The 20,636-nt window shown below is 49.8% G+C and overlaps 1 non-coding gene and 4 pseudogenes across 1 annotated transcript; all 5 read left to right on the top strand.

Moving 5' to 3' along the window:
* Positions 1-8,108: 8,108 nt before the first annotated feature.
* On the top strand, positions 8,109-8,300 carry LOC136426326 (U2 spliceosomal RNA). Its single transcript, XR_010754263.1, has one exon. It is a non-coding gene; the product is annotated as a U2 spliceosomal RNA (small nuclear RNA).
* Positions 8,301-9,361: 1,061 nt separating this feature from the next.
* LOC136426350 (U2 spliceosomal RNA) lies at positions 9,362-9,503 on the top strand (annotated as a pseudogene).
* A 685-nt stretch (positions 9,504-10,188) lies between these two features.
* On the top strand, positions 10,189-10,359 carry LOC136426339 (U2 spliceosomal RNA; annotated as a pseudogene).
* Positions 10,360-17,644: 7,285 nt separating this feature from the next.
* Positions 17,645-17,815, top strand: LOC136426342 (U2 spliceosomal RNA; annotated as a pseudogene).
* A 1,230-nt stretch (positions 17,816-19,045) lies between these two features.
* Positions 19,046-19,216, top strand: LOC136426341 (U2 spliceosomal RNA; annotated as a pseudogene).
* Positions 19,217-20,636: the final 1,420 nt, after the last annotated feature.

Here is a 20,636-nt window from a genome sequence, read left to right as displayed (position 1 = left end):
CTCTCAATCTTAACTTTCACAGACTTAGGCAAGGGGTATACCGGAGCCGTGTACCACAAAGTGGCAGCCGCCAAACAATTCACAATCAAGGCTTTGCCAAAAAGGGTCAGCCTCCGCGTCTCCCACTGGGTGAGCTTTGCCTTAAACTTCACAAATCGTTGCATCCAAGCAATCTCCGCCAACTGAATGTTGCCAATAGGGCTGCCTAAAATAGTTAGGTAAGATGATACCCACTGTTTTATAGGGTATGGGCTATCCACCCTGCCCTTCCATCTACCTAACCACAAAGCCTCCGTTTTCCCCAAATTCAATTTGGAACCGGTACCAGCCTCAAAACGCTTGATGGTGGAAAATGTCCGATCGATGGACGGCTGGTCCGACAAGACACAAGTGTTGTCATCTGCATATTGCACCATTTTAACCTCCTGGTTCAACCCAGGGACCTTCACTCCCCTGATGTAAGGGTCTGCACGAATTGCCGCAGCCAGCGGCTCAATACATAATACATATAGCAGTGGAGAAAGGGGGCAGCCTTGCCTAACTCCCCTCTCCACTGCTATTGACTCTGACAAAGTACCATTCACGAGGACTTTACTGGATACCTCGCAGTACAAAGCCGCGATCATCCTTTTAAAATTCGGCCCAAAGCCAAGCTTGTCTAAAACATTGGCCATAAAATTGTGATCAACTCTGTCAAACGCCTTCTCCTGGTCCAGTGCAATAAGAACACCAGAAGAATGCGAACTATTGACATACTCTACAATGTCCCTTAACAGGCAGACACTATCTTCAATTGACCGGCCTGGAATACCACAGGATTGATCAATGTGAACTACCGACCCAATGACATTCTTCAGCCGGTTGGCCAAGGCCTTGGACAGAATTTTGTAGTCCACATTCAGTAACGAAATCGGCCTTTTATTCGAAGGGTTCAGTGGATCCCCCTTTTTCTCCAAAAGAGAGATGACGCCTTCTCTTTGGGACACAGACAGCTGTCCTACATCCAATCCCTCATTGAGGACTGCCAGAAAGTCTGGCCCTATGATCTCCCAAAACTTGATGTAGAATTCTTTTGGGAGACCATCCGACCCCGGAGATTTTCCATTCTCCATACCTTTCACAGCCGCTTCCAATTCATCCAAAGTGAGATCTCCATCCAAGCTCTCAACACATTCATCAGGTAACGACTCAGAGAGCTTAGACAGAAAATATTCTTGCTCCACTTTGTCAATATGACCAGCCTTATACAAGTCTGCATAAAACTGCTTAAAAACGGCAAGTATCTGCGGGGTGGTGCTCACCACGTCCCCATTGCCGTCTCTAACTTCCTGGATGACCCGTTTCTGGCCCTTGCGGCGTTCAGCCTGGAAGAAAAACCTAGTCGGTTTTTCATCCTCTTCGAAAGCTTTTACTTTTGCCCGCAACCTCTGACCCTTAAGTCTGTCTAAGATCAGGTTGTTTAGGTTTTCCTTCTCCTTCTCATACTCTTCTCTTGTTGCAGGACTTCGGTCTCCTATGTTAAGTCGAGACCGGAGTGAATCCACCTTCCTTTCCATATCCTTCTGAATCAAGGAGTCCGCCTGAGCTCTCAGCTTGGAGTATTTGATAACCAAATCTTTACAATAAGATTTAACGGTATCCCACCACTCCCTCGCCGATTGCCCTTCCTCTAAACTCTTCCTCCATATAGGATACATCTCACGCAACTCCTGCTCTAAACGAGGATCGGACAAAACCTTGACATTGCACTTCCATAGACCCCGACCCCGTTGAACAGAAGGGACAGGATCTATGGATGACACAATGCCATCGTGGTCAGAACACGAACAGGACTTAATAGTCGAGGAAACAATAGTGCCCTCCTGGACATAAATTCTATCCAGCCTGGATCTGGTTTTATTTGACTTGGACCTCCAAGTGAAATCTACCTGGGCGGGGTGTTCAATTCGCCAGGCATCCACCAAATCCAAGTCAGCGCACAAACTACGCAAATGCACCACATCCTGAGTGCGATTCCCAGGAGTGAATATGGATTCCGATATTCTGTCCAAGTCAGGATCCAAAACACAATTAAAATCCCCCGCTAAAACTAGCACCGCATTGGGGTACAAATATTGATGAACACTATCAAAAAAGGTGACCCGCTCCGCCGGAACTGAGGGAGCATAGATGTTACACACATTGTACTGCACGCCATCTACCTCCAGCAGAACAGAGACAACCCTACCATCAGTATCATATTTTGACGACACGAAAGTCCACCTAGAGGATAATAAAATGCCAACACCTCTGGCGGAGTTCGTGCCTAGGGACCAGATTGCCTTGTGTCCCCACTGGCGAGACCAGGCACCCTTGTCAGCAATCGTGGAGATGTGGCACTCCTGCAGGCATGCCACATCTGCACCGTTGGACCGACAAAAATCGAACACCATGTCTCTCTTACCCCGGTCCTTCATCCCATTAACGTTTAGAGACAAAACATTTAAAGTAGAGACCATGTTATCAACTGGGGAAGGGAAAAAAGTCCAAACTAGGACTTATTTCCTTTTGTCTTTCCCAATTTCCCTGACCTCGCACTTTTTCTCTGGGGCTTCGGCTTAGGGACCTCCCCGGAAGGGTAATGGTCAATCTGGGAGCCAAAGCCTGATTTCTCTTTCATCTTCCTCTTTTTATTCCCTCCCTGTGTCTGCCAACCCTTCTGAGTGTCCGAGTCAGACTCAGATCCCGGTTGGAATGAGGAACACACAGACACAGAACTATCTGCGTCCGACTCTTCGTGCTCTTTAAAATCCATAACCAAGTCATTGGTCAGTGACTCGACCAAGTTTAGGTGCATACTGGCCTCACCGTCACCCTCACCAGACACAGACTTGTTCTCATCAGAGTCCGTCAACTGAGTCCGAAGCTTGTTGGCCCCGCTCGGAGGGTATTGAGAATACCGCTCCCACATATCATTTCCGGACAGATTTGACTTATCATCTTCCTCAGGGAAGTCCTCCTTCTCATCTCCCGAGGAGATTTTACTTTTCTGGGAACCATCTCCCTTTGGAGGAGAGGCTCCTGAGTCCTCTCCCTTATGCAAGGGGACCCCTGGGCCTACTGGAGGTTTAGTCATGGAGATATCGGGGGAATCCGGTATCTCCCTGGACTTGGACTCAGCCGGGATAGCGGGAGTCGATGAATCACTCTTCCTATCACCATCTTTCCCCGACCCACCAGCCTGTGGCTCGGAAGGCTTGCCCCCTTTAACAGAAGGCTCCTCCGACAACGAGTCTTTCTCGACGGAACCCGCATCACCGATCTTGCCTTCACCCGACCCACTAGCCGTTTCGTTACCACCGGCACCAGACCCACCAGGCTGTGGCCCGGAAGGCGTGGCCTCCACCACCGCCGGCTTCAGGGTTTTCGCCCAGGTTGTTGTCAGGGCACACGGTTCAGGGAAAGTCAAATTACAAGTACGGCCTGCGTGGCCCTCCTCCCCACACCAATTGCACTTAATGGCCGAAGTGCAGTCTTTGGCGAGGTGGCCAAGACTCATACATTTGGAGCACTTTTCCTCGTCGCACTCCGCGACGAGATGCCCCTCCTTCCCACACTTGTGGCACAACCTCGGTTGGCCGCCGTATCGAAATGAGATAATCTCATTTCCCAACCTCATGGTGTTGGGAACGTGCCTCTTGAGCTTCATCCGGTACTGGCGCGTACCGGACAAAAGCTCCGGGAACCCTTTACTGGCATAACTGACGTACTTGCTATCAAGTACGTCTCCATACTCCCTCAGACGATGTCTCACGTGGTTATCGTCTAGTTCTAGAGGGATGTCCAGGGCAGTCACCACGGTGATACCAGCCCCGTACGTGTCAACCTCTACACTACCATCTGCACACAGTGCGGGCGAAGCCTTGTGGAAGGCCGTCTGTGATTTAAAAGTAATCTCACATCGGCCCTTCCCCTTGTTTTGAATTCCCTGCACCTCAGTGACAGGGATCCCGTTCTTTCCCAGCAGGTTTACAACATTCGCCAAGTCACCCTCTACTTTCTTATCTAAAAACGTTATCCCTACACTCCTCTTCCTAACGAAACCAGAAGGAGCCGGGGGCATCTTCCTGTAGGGAACTGGCGGCATTTCGCAACAAAAGTCCTATGGAAGGACCTTCCGTCGCAACAAACACCTTCAGAACCTTTACCGCCAAACCCCCATCCACACCCTCCGCTGTAGGGCCGAAAATAACCTGATACCCGGAGATCTAGGTCAACGACCGCACAGCCCGCGTGCCTTCGCTCGCTAACGAGACAGGCGGGCGGGCGATAGCACTATGAAAACGGGGGTGAGGGTTAGAAAACACGTTTCTTACGGTTCTAAAACACTCAGAAATATTCTCCAGGTAGGGAAAAAATTCCACACCAATTTCACAGAGTTACTCCCGGTTGGCGCCAACCGTTTTGGAGCAACTCAGTGACGAAAACAGTCTCTTTGTTCTCAGACCACGCGGTCTGAGGTGGACTGTACCACTCCGTCCGCCGCTTTCACGGGGGGGTGCGGATACAGAAGACCCCTCAAAACACACGTAAATCAAAAAACAAAATCAAACTAACACCGTACAAGTACCTAGACAAACCTGCTCCCCAACCTGACGGAAGGGGAAGTAACATCTATGCTCCCTCAGTTCCGGCGGAGCGGGTCACCTTTTTTGATAGTGTTCATCAATATTTGTACCCCAATGCGGTGCTAGTTTTAGCGGGGGATTTTAATTGTGTTTTGGATCCTGACTTGGACAGAATATCGGAATCCATATTCACTCCTGGGAATCGCACTCAGGATGTGGTGCATTTGCGTAGTTTGTGCGCTGACTTGGATTTGGTGGATGCCTGGCGAATTGAACACCCCGCCCAGGTAGATTTCACTTGGAGGTCCAAGTCAAATAAAACCAGATCCAGGCTGGATAGAATTTATGTCCAGGAGGGCACTATTGTTTCCTCGACTATTAAGTCCTGTTCGTGTTCTGACCACGATGGCATTGTGTCATCCATAGATCCTGTCCCTTCTGTTCAACGGGGTCGGGGTCTATGGAAGTGCAATGTCAAGGTTTTGTCCGATCCTCGTTTAGAGCAGGAGTTGCGTGAGATGTATCCTATATGGAGGAAGAGTTTAGAGGAAGGGCAATCGGCGAGGGAGTGGTGGGATACCGTTAAATCTTATTGTAAAGATTTGGTTATCAAATACTCCAAGCTGAGAGCTCAGGCGGACTCCTTGATTCAGAAGGATATGGAAAGGAAGGTGGATTCACTCCGGTCTCGACTTAACATAGGAGACCGAAGTCCTGCAACAAGAGAAGAGTATGAGAAGGAGAAGGAAAACCTAAACAACCTGATCTTAGACAGACTTAAGGGTCAGAGGTTGCGGGCAAAAGTAAAAGCTTTCGAAGAGGATGAAAAACCGACTAGGTTTTTCTTCCAGGCTGAACGCCGCAAGGGCCAGAAACGGGTCATCCAGGAAGTTAGAGACGGCAATGGGGACGTGGTGAGCACCACCCCGCAGATACTTGCCGTTTTTAAGCAGTTTTATGCAGACTTGTATAAGGCTGGTCATATTGACAAAGTGGAGCAAGAATATTTTCTGTCTAAGCTCTCTGAGTCGTTACCTGATGAATGTGTTGAGAGCTTGGATGGAGATCTCACTTTGGATGAATTGGAAGCGGCTGTGAAAGGTATGGAGAATGGAAAATCTCCGGGGTCGGATGGTCTCCCAAAAGAATTCTACATCAAGTTTTGGGAGATCATAGGGCCAGACTTTCTGGCAGTCCTCAATGAGGGATTGGATGTAGGACAGCTGTCTGTGTCCCAAAGAGAAGGCGTCATCTCTCTTTTGGAGAAAAAGGGGGATCCACTGAACCCTTCGAATAAAAGGCCGATTTCGTTACTGAATGTGGACTACAAAATTCTGTCCAAGGCCTTGGCCAACCGGCTGAAGAATGTCATTGGGTCGGTAGTTCACATTGATCAATCCTGTGGTATTCCAGGCCGGTCAATTGAAGATAGTGTCTGCCTGTTAAGGGACATTGTAGAGTATGTCAATAGTTCGCATTCTTCTGGTGTTCTTATTGCACTGGACCAGGAGAAGGCGTTTGACAGAGTTGATCACAATTTTATGGCCAATGTTTTAGACAAGCTTGGCTTTGGGCCGAATTTTAAAAGAATGATCGCGGCTTTGTACTGCGAGGTATCCAGTAAAGTCCTCGTGAATGGTACTTTGTCAGAGTCAATAGCAGTGGAGAGGGGAGTTAGGCAAGGCTGCCCCCTTTCTCCACTGCTATATGTATTATGTATTGAGCCGCTGGCTGCGGCAATTCGTGCAGACCCTTACATCAGGGGAGTGAAGGTCCCTGGGTTGAACCAGGAGGTTAAAATGGTGCAATATGCAGATGACAACACTTGTGTCTTGTCGGACCAGCCGTCCATCGATCGGACATTTTCCACCATCAAGCGTTTTGAGGCTGGTACCGGTTCCAAATTGAATTTGGGGAAAACGGAGGCTTTGTGGTTAGGTAGATGGAAGGGCAGGGTGGATAGCCCATACCCTATAAAACAGTGGGTATCATCTTACCTAACTATTTTAGGCAGCCCTATTGGCAACATTCAGTTGGCGGAGATTGCTTGGATGCAACGATTTGTGAAGTTTAAGGCAAAGCTCACCCAGTGGGAGACGCGGAGGCTGACCCTTTTTGGCAAAGCCTTGATTGTGAATTGTTTGGCGGCTGCCACTTTGTGGTACACGGCTCCGGTATACCCCTTGCCTAAGTCTGTGAAAGTTAAGATTGAGAGAGAAATCTATTCATTTCTCTGGGATGGCAAGACAGAGATGGTCGCTAGGCGAACTCTTCTTTTGCCTAAGGACAAAGGAGGGTTGGGGTTGGTCTCTGTACCACTCAAGGCCAAAGCCCTCTTCCTTAAAGTGGTGAGGAAAGCTCTGGTCAAGCCACAGTTGCCAGCCTCTAGATTTGCTCTCTACTGGATTGGGCTCGCCTTGCGAAGAATAGACGCTGAGTCATGGAGTAACTTGGCTCCCCACTCTTTGGACAGCCCTCCGCACTACACCGAGGTCAAGAGGATGTTGATCTCTTTGAGGGATGTAGATATTGAGTGGAAGTCAAATTCGGTGGCGGCCCTCTACGCTATTTTATTGGAGGCGGAGAGTATTGTGCCACGTTGTGAAAGTGGAGATGGGAGTGTGGATTGGTCTTCCGTCTGGAAGGCCATTCACAATCCTCTGCTCACCAAGTGGGAGAGGATGACCAGCTGGCATGCTGCTCACAACTCTCTGAAAACGAGAAAGAAGCTCCACTCTTGGAAGGGATTTGTAGATAGTAGTACGTGCCCCAGACACCTTTGTCAGGGGGAGGAAAGTGTTCAGCATTTGTTCTGGGAGTGTCCAGTGATTTCTGAGGCATGGATGTGGTTGGAGAACCTGGTGGCGATGAAAATCAGCCCGGGTTTCTCGATCACTAGGTCCTTTGCGCTGTGGGGATTGGTGCCAGGGGGGTTGTCGTCCAGAGTCAGGCGTGTGTTGCAGGCCCTGGCGGCGATCATGAGATCTTTCCTCTGGCGGACGAGGTGTGAATGTGTGTTTGAGGGCAAACGATTTTCGGGCCCTGAACTTGTGACGTCGGTGAGAAACCGTTTGGAGGAGCGACTCCGTTTTGAGTTTGCTCGTCTTGGACCTAGTGGTTTCCTCACGGTCTGGGCCGATGGGTTTTCTTGGGCCACGGTTGATGTGTCAAGCGTGGCTTTCTCCTTTTAAGGAGGTGCTGCCATCGTGTTGTTGAAGTTTTGGCTTGTTGTTGGCTCCCTCTGGAGCACTTTTTCATGTAGTAGTTGCAGGCCTAGCCGCCCTGTCTTAGTCGGTTAGGTCAAAAACAGAAAACCCCAAAAAAAAAAAATTATAAAATACAAAACCCAAAAATATTAAATAGTGTCTGGGGATGGACCGAGAGTGGTGGGTGGGATGAAGTACAGCAATGCTGAGCCGATCTGTGAAAGTCAATTTGATCTAGAGTGTATCAGTGGATATGAGCGCCTTAAGGCTGCGTAAACAAGATGAGAACTAAGTGATACTTGAAGTGATTCAGTATAAATACTTCAAAAGAGTATCTGTTCTTATCAGTTTAATCTCTGATACATTCCCCATCGGGGAATCTAGATTAAATTGATTTTTTGACTTTGGTCATGGACTAGGAGCTTGCTCCGTCCTGACCGCGGATCGGCTCAGTATTGCAGTACTTCTGAGATTCGGTCCATCCCCTTACAAATCCAAAATAAGTTGCACACATACACAAACCACCAAACTGGCCCAGCAATCCAGCAATGTGGATTTATCAGCAGTCTGTACTCGTTTGAAGTATGTGCATACGTGTTACGAGTATATATACTGAACCTTACTGCGTTTATAGCTCTCACATCCCCCAACTCTACTGTACATGTTTAATTTTCGCATTTTATCTTTCTTCTACTTTCAGACTGGAACTGGAGCAAGCAACAGCGCCACCAAGAGCCGGGAGAGGTCGGGAGAGCACGCAGAGGCAGTGGAAAATTCCAGGACGTCTGTCTGTGGTTCGATTCTGACGAAAGCAGTGCGATGTGGACGTAATTCGATGTTAAACGTAGGAATCGGGAATCTAAGCGCCCGCGCGCCTCGTATCAACGTATGAGAGATACGTACACACGCACAGCTAGCCGCCTCGCCCACCGCTGCTGCTTTCTCGCTCGCTCCTTTTAATTCCTTCCGTAAATTTAGTGGGCTGGCTGCATGCGACCTTCCTCTCCCCTTTGCGGACCTTCAGGCCGAATCGACAAGGTCCGGCGGACTTGAAAAATCCACCACAGGCATCGAAGTTAAGGGGAAAAGCAGACGCCGCCCGCCCTGTGAAGATGAATGATGTAAGGGAACCGCGGGCGCGCGCCTCCTGGCGAACAACAATGGCAACGCTGTTCGCGAACAACAACATTGCCTTGTTGTCTTGTCTACCCGCCCTTGGCTCGGCTTTGAACCCTAAGGAGCCCGTTTTCTGCGTTGGTGTGACGTAGTCGCTTCTTTGCACCAATTAGGCAGAGCCAGGAAGAGCCAGGACGAGCCAGGAGCGCGTGATGTGTGTTTTTGGGTGTAGTCCGTGGTTCGTCCACATAAAGTAGAGCGCTTCCGTTTGTCAACCAAATTGAAGAGATTATGAAGGAGAGAAGGCGCGCCAGGTGTGCGGGCACTAATTGCTTTATGTTCAAGCTTGAAGCTGTTTGCGATGCATAGCTCGCCACGTGAACTTGGCTCGTTCCCGGGGGAGGGGGGCTAGCGGTCAAGCTCAACCGGTTTATCGCTTCTCGGCCTTTTGGCTAAGATCAAGTGTAGTATCTGTTCTTATCAGGCAGAAGTTGCGATCGTGGAGGGGCTATATTGATTCGGACACCTGTCCCAGAAATGGTTGCAACTTGGTGGAAAGTGTGACACATCTCTTCTGGGAGTGTGCGGTGGTGGCGGAGGTTTGGGAGTGGGTTGAAGGCCTTGTATATAGGCGTATCTTCCCACAGTTTCGTCTGTCGGGTGCGTTTGCCGTTTTTGGTCTGGTCTTCCAGAATATGCCGACAAGAACGAGGCTTGTTTTGGAGACCCTGGCGGCCATCACCAGGGCTCTATTATGGAAGACCAGGTGCCAGGTTATCTTTGAGAAGATGAAGTTTTCTGGGCAGGAATTGATTGCGCGTCTGCAGAAATCTCTTAGGGAGAGACTTGAGTTTGAATACCATCGCCTAGGCCCAGATGGGTTTCTCACTACCTGGGCAGATGGGTATTCCTGGGCTGACGTTGATATTTCCCAAGTGTCTATAAAGCTTTAGACTGTTTTTTTGACCTCGGTTGAGGTGTTTATTACATGTGGTAGTTGCAGGCCTAGCCGCCCTGACATAGTTGGCTAGGTCAAAAATAGGAAAACCCAAAAAAATTATAAAATACAAAAGCCAAAAATATATATGTGTGTGCGTCTTTTTTGGGTTTGTGTGGGATGGACCGAGAGTGGTGGGTGGGAAAGTGCTGCAATGCTGAGTCGATCCGTGGAATTGATTTGTCTAGATGTGTATCAGTGGATAGGAGGCCTTTGTGCCATAAACTTGATAAGTTCAGTATACTCGTGAAAATCGAATCAAATACTTCACAAAAGAGTATCTGTTCTTATCAGTTTAATCTCTGATACATTCCCCATCGGGGAATCTAGATTAAATTGATTTTTTGACTTTGGTCATGGACTAGGAGCTTGCTCCGTCCTGACCGCGGATCGGCTCAGTATTGCAGTACTTCTGAGATTCGGTCCATCCCCTTACAAATCCAAAATAAGTTGCACACATACACAAACCACCAAACTGGCCCAGCAATCCAGCAATGTGGATTTATCAGCAGTCTGTACTCGTTTGAAGTATGTGCATACGTGTTACGAGTATATATACTGAACCTTACTGCGTTTATAGCTCTCACATCCCCCAACTCTACTGTACATGTTTAATTTTCGCATTTTATCTTTCTTCTACTTTCAGACTGGAACTGGAGCAAGCAACAGCGCCACCAAGAGCCGGGAGAGGTCGGGAGAGCACGCAGAGGCAGTGGAAAATTCCAGGACGTCTGTCTGTGGTTCGATTCTGACGAAAGCAGTGCGATGTGGACGTAATTCGATGTTAAACGTAGGAATCGGGAATCTAAGCGCCCGCGCGCCTCGTATCAACGTATGAGAGATACGTACACACGCACAGCTAGCCGCCTCGCCCACCGCTGCTGCTTTCTCGCTCGCTCCTTTTAATTCCTTCCGTAAATTTAGTGGGCTGGCTGCATGCGACCTTCCTCTCCCCTTTGCGGACCTTCAGGCCGAATCGACAAGGTCCGGCGGACTTGAAAAATCCACCACAGGCATCGAAGTTAAGGGGAAAAGCAGACGCCGCCCGCCCTGTGAAGATGAATGATGTAAGGGAACCGCGGGCGCGCGCCTCCTGGCGAACAACAATGGCAACGCTGTTCGCGAACAACAACATTGCCTTGTTGTCTTGTCTACCCGCCCTTGGCTCGGCTTTGAACCCTAAGGAGCCCGTTTTCTGCGTTGGTGTGACGTAGTCGCTTCTTTGCACCAATTAGGCAGAGCCAGGAAGAGCCAGGACGAGCCAGGAGCGCGTGATGTGTGTTTTTGGGTGTAGTCCGTGGTTCGTCCACATAAAGTAGAGCGCTTCCGTTTGTCAACCAAATTGAAGAGATTATGAAGGAGAGAAGGCGCGCCAGGTGTGCGGGCACTAATTGCTTTATGTTCAAGCTTGAAGCTGTTTGCGATGCATAGCTCGCCACGTGAACTTGGCTCGTTCCCGGGGGAGGGGGGCTAGCGGTCAAGCTCAACCGGTTTATCGCTTCTCGGCCTTTTGGCTAAGATCAAGTGTAGGCTCGGCCTTTTGGCTAAGGGACACGTTCAGACGTGCCTTGCCCCCGCTCCGCTTCGAGTCCTCCTTTCAGCCCACTGAGGGCGGTTAGAGTACTCGTCGAGGGCGATAAGTCCAGCGACTTGGTTGCGGGTTGTCCCCGGATCATTTGGGTGGTTTTAGTTTTTCTGTACCTTGTATTTTGCTCAAGCTACGGCCGTTTTTCTTGCACCGTACCTCTCTTACGGGAGACGGTCGGTGGAAGCACACCGTTTCCTCCGCAGGACGGGGGTAGCCAGCTCCGGTCGATCTTTGGGAGCTGTTTTCTCCGGTTTGCGTGGAGTAACTGACTTCCCCTTCCGTCAGGTTGGGGAGCAGGTTGGTCTAGGTACTTGTACGGTGTTAGTTTGATTTTGTTTTTTGATTTACGTGTGTTTTGAGGGGTCTTCTGTATCCGCACCCCCCCGTGAAAGCGGCGGACGGAGTGGTACAGTCCGCCTCAGACCGCGTGGTCTGAGAACAAAGAGACTGTTTTCGTCACTGAGTTGCTCCAAAACGGTTGGCGCCAACCGGGAGTAACTCTGTGAAATTGGTGTGGAATTTTTTCCCTACCTGGAGAATATTTCTGAGTGTTTTAGAACCGTAGGAAACGTGTTTTCTAACCCTCACCCCCGTTTTCATAGTGCTATCGCCCGCCCGCCTGTCTCGTTAGCCAGCGAAGGCACGCGGGCTGTGCGGTCGTTGACCTAGATCTCCGGGTATCAGGTTATTTTCGGCTCTACAGCGGAGGGTGTGGATGGGGGTTTGGCGGGAGAGGTTCTGAAGGTGTTTGTTGCGACGGAAGGTCCTTCCATAGGACTTTTGTTGCGAAATGCCGCCAGTTCCCTACAGGAAGATGCCCCCGGCTCCTTCCGGTTTCGTTAGGAAGAGGAGTGTACGGGTAACTTTTTTAGATAAGAAAGTAGAGGGTGATTTGGCGAATGTTGTAAACCTGCTGGGAAAGAACGGGATCCCTGTCACTGAGGTGCAGGGAATCCAAAACAAGGGGAAGGGCCGCTGTGAGATTACCTTTAAATCACAGACGGCTTTCCACAAGGCTTCACCCGCACTGTGTGCAGATAGTAGTGTAGAGGTAGACACGTACGGGGCTGGTATCACCGTGGTGACAGCCCTGGACATCCCTCTAGAACTAGACGATAACCACGTTAGACATCGTCTGAGGGAGTATGGGGACGTACTTGACAGCAAGTACGTCAGCTATGCAAGCAAAGGTTTCCCTGAGCTGTTGACCGGTACGCGCCAGTACCGGATGAAGCTCAAGAGGCATGTTCCCAACACCATGAGGTTGGGAAATGAGATCATCTCATTTCGATATGGCGGCCAACCGAGGTTGTGCCACAAGTGTGGGAAGGAGGGGCATCTCGTCGCGGAGTGCGACGAGGAAAAATGCTCCAAATGTATGGGTCTTGGCCACCTCGCCAAGGACTGCACTTCGGCCATCAAGTGCAATTGGTGTGGGGAGGAGGGCCATGCAGGTCGTACCTGTAACTTAACGTTTCCTGAAGCGTGTACCCTGAAAACGACATGGTCGAAAACCCCGAAGCCGCCGTCTGTTGTGGGGGCCACGTCTGCCGAGCCACAAGCTAGCGGGTCGGGCTCTGGTGAGAAGGGGTTAGAGACGGGCACTGGTGAGAAGGGGTTAGAGTCAGAAGAACCTTCTGTTAAGGAGGCCAAGATCCCTGGGCCACAGCCTGGTGGGTCTGTTACCGAAGGTGCTAGTGGGTTGGATGAGAAAGGGATCAGTGTGAAGGGTTCTGTTGAGAATGAGACGGTGTCAGAAAATACTCCGGTTAAAGCAGTTCCCTCTCAGGCAGTGGGCCAGGAGACTTCCTCTGAGAAGTCGGAACTCTTGGTGCCACAGTCCAAAGATTCCCCTGATGTAGAGTCAGCTAATACAGTGGGTCCAGTAGCCCCTCCCGTCAGGATGGAAGATAAGGATGAGGATCCGTTTGATCATGGCCTCCCTGGGAGCGGGGATAACAAGCTCCTGACTCAGGTTGAGTCGGAGGGTGAGAAATCCTTGTTTGATGACGAAGGCTCTGAATTGGAGAGTAATGAGAATATTCATCTCAAGTTAGACCTATCAAACCCGCTAGTGATGGACCTCGAGAGGCTGTCAGACTCAGAAAGTTCCATGCGCTCCTCATCTGACTCTGAGCCGGGCGCCCAAAAAGGATGGAAGGTTCAAGGAAATGAAAAGAAAAAGAAGAGGAAGAGGAAGGAGTTGTCTGGGTTTGGATCCCAAATAAACCAATTCTCCTCTGGTGAGGTGCCCGAGCCGAAGCCCCAGAGAAAGAGTGCGAGGGGTGGAAGGGTCAAAAAAGACAAAAAGAAGTAGGTCGCAATGGCTGAACTTAATGTATTGTCGTTGAATGTAAATGGGATGAAGGATAGGGACAAACGAATGTCGGTCTTTGATTTCTGTCGGGCAAGGAGGATTGACGTGGCATGCCTGCAGGAATGTCACGTCTCCTCCTTGGCTGACAAGAATTACTGGTCCCGTCAATGGGGCGGTCGGACTGTCTGGTCGATGGGCACCAATTCCGCGAGGGGGGTTGGCATTCTCCTATCGGAAAATTGGGAGCTTGTGTCTTCCAAGATTGACATGGAAGGAAGGGTTGTGTCAGTTTTGGTTCAGAATTCTAATGTCCTTTTTAATGTTGTTAATGTGTATGCCCCGTGTGTCCCGGCGGGGAGGGAGGCCTTTTTTGCCAACCTCCACCAATATATGTACCCTAACTCCACCCTGGTTTTGGCAGGAGACTTTAATTGTGTACTGGACCCTGCATTGGATAGGTTCACTACCTCTCTAACGGCACCGGGGTCGCAGACTCAGGACGTTAGAGAATTAAGAGCGCTCTGTACTGAGTTAGAACTGAGTGATGCCTGGAGGGTAGAACACCCAAATGAGACGGAGTTCACATGGAGGTCGCCCTCAAATACTTCGAGGTCCAGGCTGGACAGAATTTACACCCAGGTGGGGTTGGTGTCTGCTTCCAGCATTGTCTCTTGTCCATTCTCTGACCATGATGGGGTGGTTACGAAAATTGAGCCCACTCACGGTATAGACCGGGGCAATGGCTTGTGGAAATGCAACGTAAGTGTATTATCTGACTCGCTCTTTGAGCGTGAATTTGTGAGTAAGTACAAGACGTGGCAACAGGGCAAAAAGGACTATAATAATCGGAGAGACTGGTGGGATGCCACCAAATCCAAGGTCCAAGATCTTGTGGTGGTTCATTCGAAACGAAGGGCCAGGGATGATAGACTTATCCAACAAGATCTGGAAAAAAAGGTGGAACAACTCAGGTCCCGCTTGAACTCAGGTGACACAACAGCTGAGACCCTGAGCAGGTATGAGTCAGCCAAGACGTCCTTGAATAAATTGGTACAAGACCGGCTTGCCGGACAGCGTCTGCGCAGTAAGATCAAGAACTTTGAGAATGATGAAAAGCCAACCCGATTTTTCTTCCAAAAGGAAAGAAAGAGGGGGCAGAAAAAGGTCATTCATCAAATAAGAACTCCTGAAGGCAATGTAGTTGACAGTACTGAGGATATAGTCCAGGTCTTCCACCAATTTTATGGCCAGTTATTTAGTGCCGAACAGAGTGATCCTGGGGAGAGGAGTTTCTTCCTGAATAGTTTGGATCAAACACTTCCCGTAGAGTGTGTGGACAGTTTGGACAGGCCGATTTCCCTTGCAGAGCTGGAGGAAGCTCTAAAAGGTATGCAAAATGGGAAATCGCCTGGTTCAGATGGGCTGCCCAAGGAATTTTATCAGAAATTCTGGGCAGTAGTGGGTGGAGACCTTTTGGAGGTCGTAAATGAGGGACTGCGGGAGGGTTCACTGTCCTCGTCTCAAAGAGAGGGTGTGATTTCTCTTCTCGAAAAGAAGGGAGACCAATTGAGCCCGGCGAACAAGCGTCCAATAACATTACTCAATGTCGATTACAAGATTTTGTCCAAAAGTATTGCCAATAGACTAAAGAATGTTATTTCCTCGGTAGTTCACCCAGACCAGTCTTGTGGAATACCGGGGAGGGCTATTGAGGATAGCTTGACTCTTTTGAGGGATATAGCTGAGTATGTCAATAGTAAAAATATTCCTTGTGCCTTCCTGGCCCTGGACCAGGAGAAGGCCTTTGATCGGGTGGATCATGAATACATGAATCAGGTGTTACAAAAGTTGGGCTTTGGCCCTAACTTTATTGGCTGGATTAAGACGCTGTATAGCGACGTATCCAGTAAAGTTATGGTAAATGGTCACCTGTCTGACAGGATTTCTGTGGCTAGGGGGGTAAGACAGGGATGCCCTCTGTCACCTTTGTTGTATGTGTTATGTATAGAACCTTTGGCTGCGGCCATAAGGGCTGATCCTCAAATTCGAGGTGTCCAACTGCCCGGTGGTTCGGGAAGTGAGGTTAAGTTGGTTCAGTTTGCGGATGATAACACGTGTGTGCTTACGGACCAACTGTCGATCGACAAGATTTTCCTGACCATTACAAGGTTCGAGGCGGGTACGGGATCGAAGTTGAATATGGGTAAAACAGAAGCTTTATGGCTGGGCAGTTGGAAAGGAAGGCAAGATAAGCCTTACCCTATTAAGCAGTGGGTTTCGACCTATTTGACTATACTGGGTAGTCCGGTGGGCAACATCCAGTTGGCTGAGGTCGCCTGGATGCAGCGTTTTGTTAAATTTAAGGCCAAGTTGTCCCAGTGGGAGAGTAGAAAGTTGACGCTTTTTGGTAAAGCTCTCATAGTAAATTGTTTAGCGGCCGCCACTCTGTGGTACACGGCGCCGATCTATCCGTTGCCACAGGCTGTAAAAGTAAGGATAGAGAAAGAGATTTATTGTTTTATGTGGGACGGCAAGACAGAGATGGTCGCAAGACGCACTCTGCTCTTGCCGAAGGACAAAGGAGGGTTGGGCCTGGTTTCCGTACCACTCAAGGCCAAAGCTCTCCTCCTTAAAGTGGTGAGGAAAGCCCTGGTTAATCCTCAGTTGCCTGTATCCAGATTTGCACATTACTGGATAGGCCTTGCTTTGAGGAGGATTGATGAGGAGTCGTGGTCTAACGCTGTTCCTCACACTCTGGACAGCCCTCCGCATTACACGGAAGTGAAGCGATTGTTGAATGCTTTGAGTGATGTCGATATCGAATGGAAGTCGACTTCGGTGGCGGCCCTCTACTCTATTCTGCTAGAAGTGGAGAATATTGTGCCTCTGTGTGAGCGTGCGGATGGGAGCGTGGACTGGTCTTCTGTATGGAAGGCCCTCCACAATCCCCTACTCACCAAGTGGGAGAGAATGACAAGCTGGCACTCTGCCCACAATTCTTTGAAGACCAGAAAGAAGCTCAACTCGTGGAGGGGATTTGTGGCCAGTAGTTTGTGTCCCAGACTCCGTTGTCAAGGAGAGGAGAGTGTTTCACACTTGTTCTGGGAGTGCCCAGTGATCGCGGAGGCGTGGATGTGGCTGGAAAACTTGGTGGAGAGGAAAATCAGCCCGGGTTTCTCCATCTCAAGGTCCTTTGCGCTATGGGGATTGGTGCCGGGGGGGTTGACGTCCAGGGTCAGGCGCGTGCTGCAGGCCCTGGCGGCGATCATGAGATCTATCCTCTGGCGGACGAGGTGTGAATGTGTGTTTGAGGGCAAACGATATACGGGCTCTGAGCTTGTGACGACGGTGAGAAACCGTTTGGAGGAGAGACTCCGTTTTGAGTTTGATCGCCTTGGCCCTAGTGGTTTCCTCACGGTCTGGGCCGATGGTTTTTCTTGGGCCACGGTTGATGTGGCAAGCGTGACTTTCTCCTTTTAAGGAGGCGCCGCCATTGTGTCGTTGAAGTTATTATTTCTTGTTGACTCCGTTTGGAGCTTTTTTCATGTAGTAGTTGCAGGCCTAGCCGCCCTGACTTAGTTGGCTAGGTCAAAAATAGAAAAACCCAAAAAAATGATAAAATACAAAAGCCAAAAATATATGTGTGTGCGTCTGTTTTGGATTTGTGAGGGATGGACCGAGAGTGGTGGGTGGGAAAGTGCTGCAATGCTGAGTCGATCCGTGGAATTGATTTGTCTAGATGTGTATCAGTGGATAGGAGGCCTTTGTGCCATAAACTTGATAAGTTCAGTATACTCGTGAAAATCGAATTAAATACTTCACAAAAGAGTATCTGTTCTTATCAGTTTAATCTCTGATACATTCCCCATCGGGGAATCTAGATTAAATTGATTTTTTGACTTTGGTCATGGACTAGGAGCTTGCTCCGTCCTGACCGCGGATCGGCTCAGTATTGCAGTACTTCTGAGATTCGGTCCATCCCCTTACAAATCCAAAATAAGTTGCACACATACACAAACCACCAAACTGGCCCAGCAATCCAGCAATGTGGATTTATCAGCAGTCTGTACTCGTTTGAAGTATGTGCATACGTGTTACGAGTATATATACTGAACCTTACTGCGTTTATAGCTCTCACATCCCCCAACTCTACTGTACATGTTTAATTTTCGCATTTTATCTTTCTTCTACTTTCAGACTGGAACTGGAGCAAGCAACAGCGCCACCAAGAGCCGGGAGAGGTCGGGAGAGCACGCAGAGGCAGTGGAAAATTCCAGGACGTCTGTCTGTGGTTCGATTCTGACGAAAGCAGTGCGATGTGGACGTAATTCGATGTTAAACGTAGGAATCGGGAATCTAAGCGCCCGCGCGCCTCGTATCAACGTATGAGAGATACGTACACACGCACAGCTAGCCGCCTCGCCCACCGCTGCTGCTTTCTCGCTCGCTCCTTTTAATTCCTTCCGTAAATTTAGTGGGCTGGCTGCATGCGACCTTCCTCTCCCCTTTGCGGACCTTCAGGCCGAATCGACAAGGTCCGGCGGACTTGAAAAATCCACCACAGGCATCGAAGTTAAGGGGAAAAGCAGACGCCGCCCGCCCTGTGAAGATGAATGATGTAAGGGAACCGCGGGCGCGCGCCTCCTGGCGAACAACAATGGCAACGCTGTTCGCGAACAACAACATTGCCTTGTTGTCTTGTCTACCCGCCCTTGGCTCGGCTTTGAACCCTAAGGAGCCCGTTTTCTGCGTTGGTGTGACGTAGTCGCTTCTTTGCACCAATTAGGCAGAGCCAGGAAGAGCCAGGACGAGCCAGGAGCGCGTGATGTGTGTTTTTGGGTGTAGTCCGTGGTTCGTCCACATAAAGTAGAGCGCTTCCGTTTGTCAACCAAATTGAAGAGATTATGAAGGAGAGAAGGCGCGCCAGGTGTGCGGGCACTAATTGCTTTATGTTCAAGCTTGAAGCTGTTTGCGATGCATAGCTCGCCACGTGAACTTGGCTCGTTCCCGGGGGAGGGGGGCTAGCGGTCAAGCTCAACCGGTTTATCGCTTCTCGGCCTTTTGGCTAAGATCAAGTGTCGAGAGTGGTGGGTGGGAAAGTGCTGCAATGCTGAGTCGATCCGTGGAATTGATTTTCTAGATGTGTATCAGTGGATAGGAGGCCTTTGTGCCATAAACTTGATAAGTTCAGTATACTCGTGAAAATCGAATCAAATACTTCACAAAAGAGTATCTGTTCTTATCAGTTTAATCTCTGATACATTCCCCATCGGGGAATCTAGATTAAATTGATTTTTTGACTTTGGTCATGGACTAGGAGCTTGCTCCGTCCTGACCGCGGATCGGCTCAGTATTGCAGTACTTCTGAGATTCGGTCCATCCCCTTACAAATCCAAAATAAGTTGCACACATACACAAACCACCAAACTGGCCCAGCAATCCAGCAATGTGGATTTATCAGCAGTCTGTACTCGTTTGAAGTATGTGCATACGTGTTACGAGTATATATACTGAACCTTACTGCGTTTATAGCTCTCACATCCCCCAACTCTACTGTACATGTTTAATTTTCGCATTTTATCTTTCTTCTACTTTCAGACTGGAACTGGAGCAAGCAACAGCGCCACCAAGAGCCGGGAGAGGTCGGGAGAGCACGCAGAGGCAGTGGAAAATTCCAGGACGTCTGTCTGTGGTTCGATTCTGACGAAAGCAGTGCGATGTGGACGTAATTCGATGTTAAACGTAGGAATCGGGAATCTAAGCGCCCGCGCGCCTCGTATCAACGTATGAGAGATACGTACACACGCACAGCTAGCCGCCTCGCCCACCGCTGCTGCTTTCTCGCTCGCTCCTTTTAATTCCTTCCGTAAATTTAGTGGGCTGGCTGCATGCGACCTTCCTCTCCCCTTTGCGGACCTTCAGGCCGAATCGACAAGGTCCGGCGGACTTGAAAAATCCACCACAGGCATCGAAGTTAAGGGGAAAAGCAGACGCCGCCCGCCCTGTGAAGATGAATGATGTAAGGGAACCGCGGGCGCGCGCCTCCTGGCGAACAACAATGGCAACGCTGTTCGCGAACAACAACATTGCCTTGTTGTCTTGTCTACCCGCCCTTGGCTCGGCTTTGAACCCTAAGGAGCCCGTTTTCTGCGTTGGTGTGACGTAGTCGCTTCTTTGCACCAATTAGGCAGAGCCAGGAAGAGCCAGGACGAGCCAGGAGCGCGTGATGTGTGTTTTTGGGTGTAGTCCGTGGTTCGTCCACATAAAGTAGAGCGCTTCCGTTTGTCAACCAAATTGAAGAGATTATGAAGGAGAGAAGGCGCGCCAGGTGTGCGGGCACTAATTGCTTTATGTTCAAGCTTGAAGCTGTTTGCGATGCATAGCTCGCCACGTGAACTTGGCTCGTTCCCGGGGGAGGGGGGCTAGCGGTCAAGCTCAACCGGTTTATCGCTTCTCGGCCTTTTGGCTAAGATCAAGTGTAGTAGTATCTGATCGCTAGGGGGACACGTTCAGACGTGCCTTGCCCCCGCTCCGCTTCGAGTCCTCCTTTCAGCCCACTGAGGGCGGTTAGAGTTCTCGTAGAGGGCGATAAGTCCAGCGACTTGGTTGCGGGTTGTCTTCGGATCATTTTGGTAGTTTTGTTATTTCTATAGCTTGTGGTTTTCCAAAGCTACGGCCGTTTTTCTTGCACCGTACCTCTCTTACGGGAGACGGTCGGTGGAAGCACACCGTTTCCTCCGCAGGACGGGGGTAGCCAGCTCCGGTCGATCTTTGGGGGCTGTTTTCTCCGGTTTGCGTGGAGTAA

This window comes from Branchiostoma lanceolatum, chromosome 1, assembly GCF_035083965.1.
Source record: "Branchiostoma lanceolatum isolate klBraLanc5 chromosome 1, klBraLanc5.hap2, whole genome shotgun sequence".
Taxonomy (NCBI): Eukaryota; Metazoa; Chordata; class Leptocardii; order Amphioxiformes; family Branchiostomatidae; genus Branchiostoma; species Branchiostoma lanceolatum.
The sequence above is the reverse complement of the archived record's forward strand: the minus strand, read 5'-3'. Positions and strand labels throughout refer to the sequence as shown.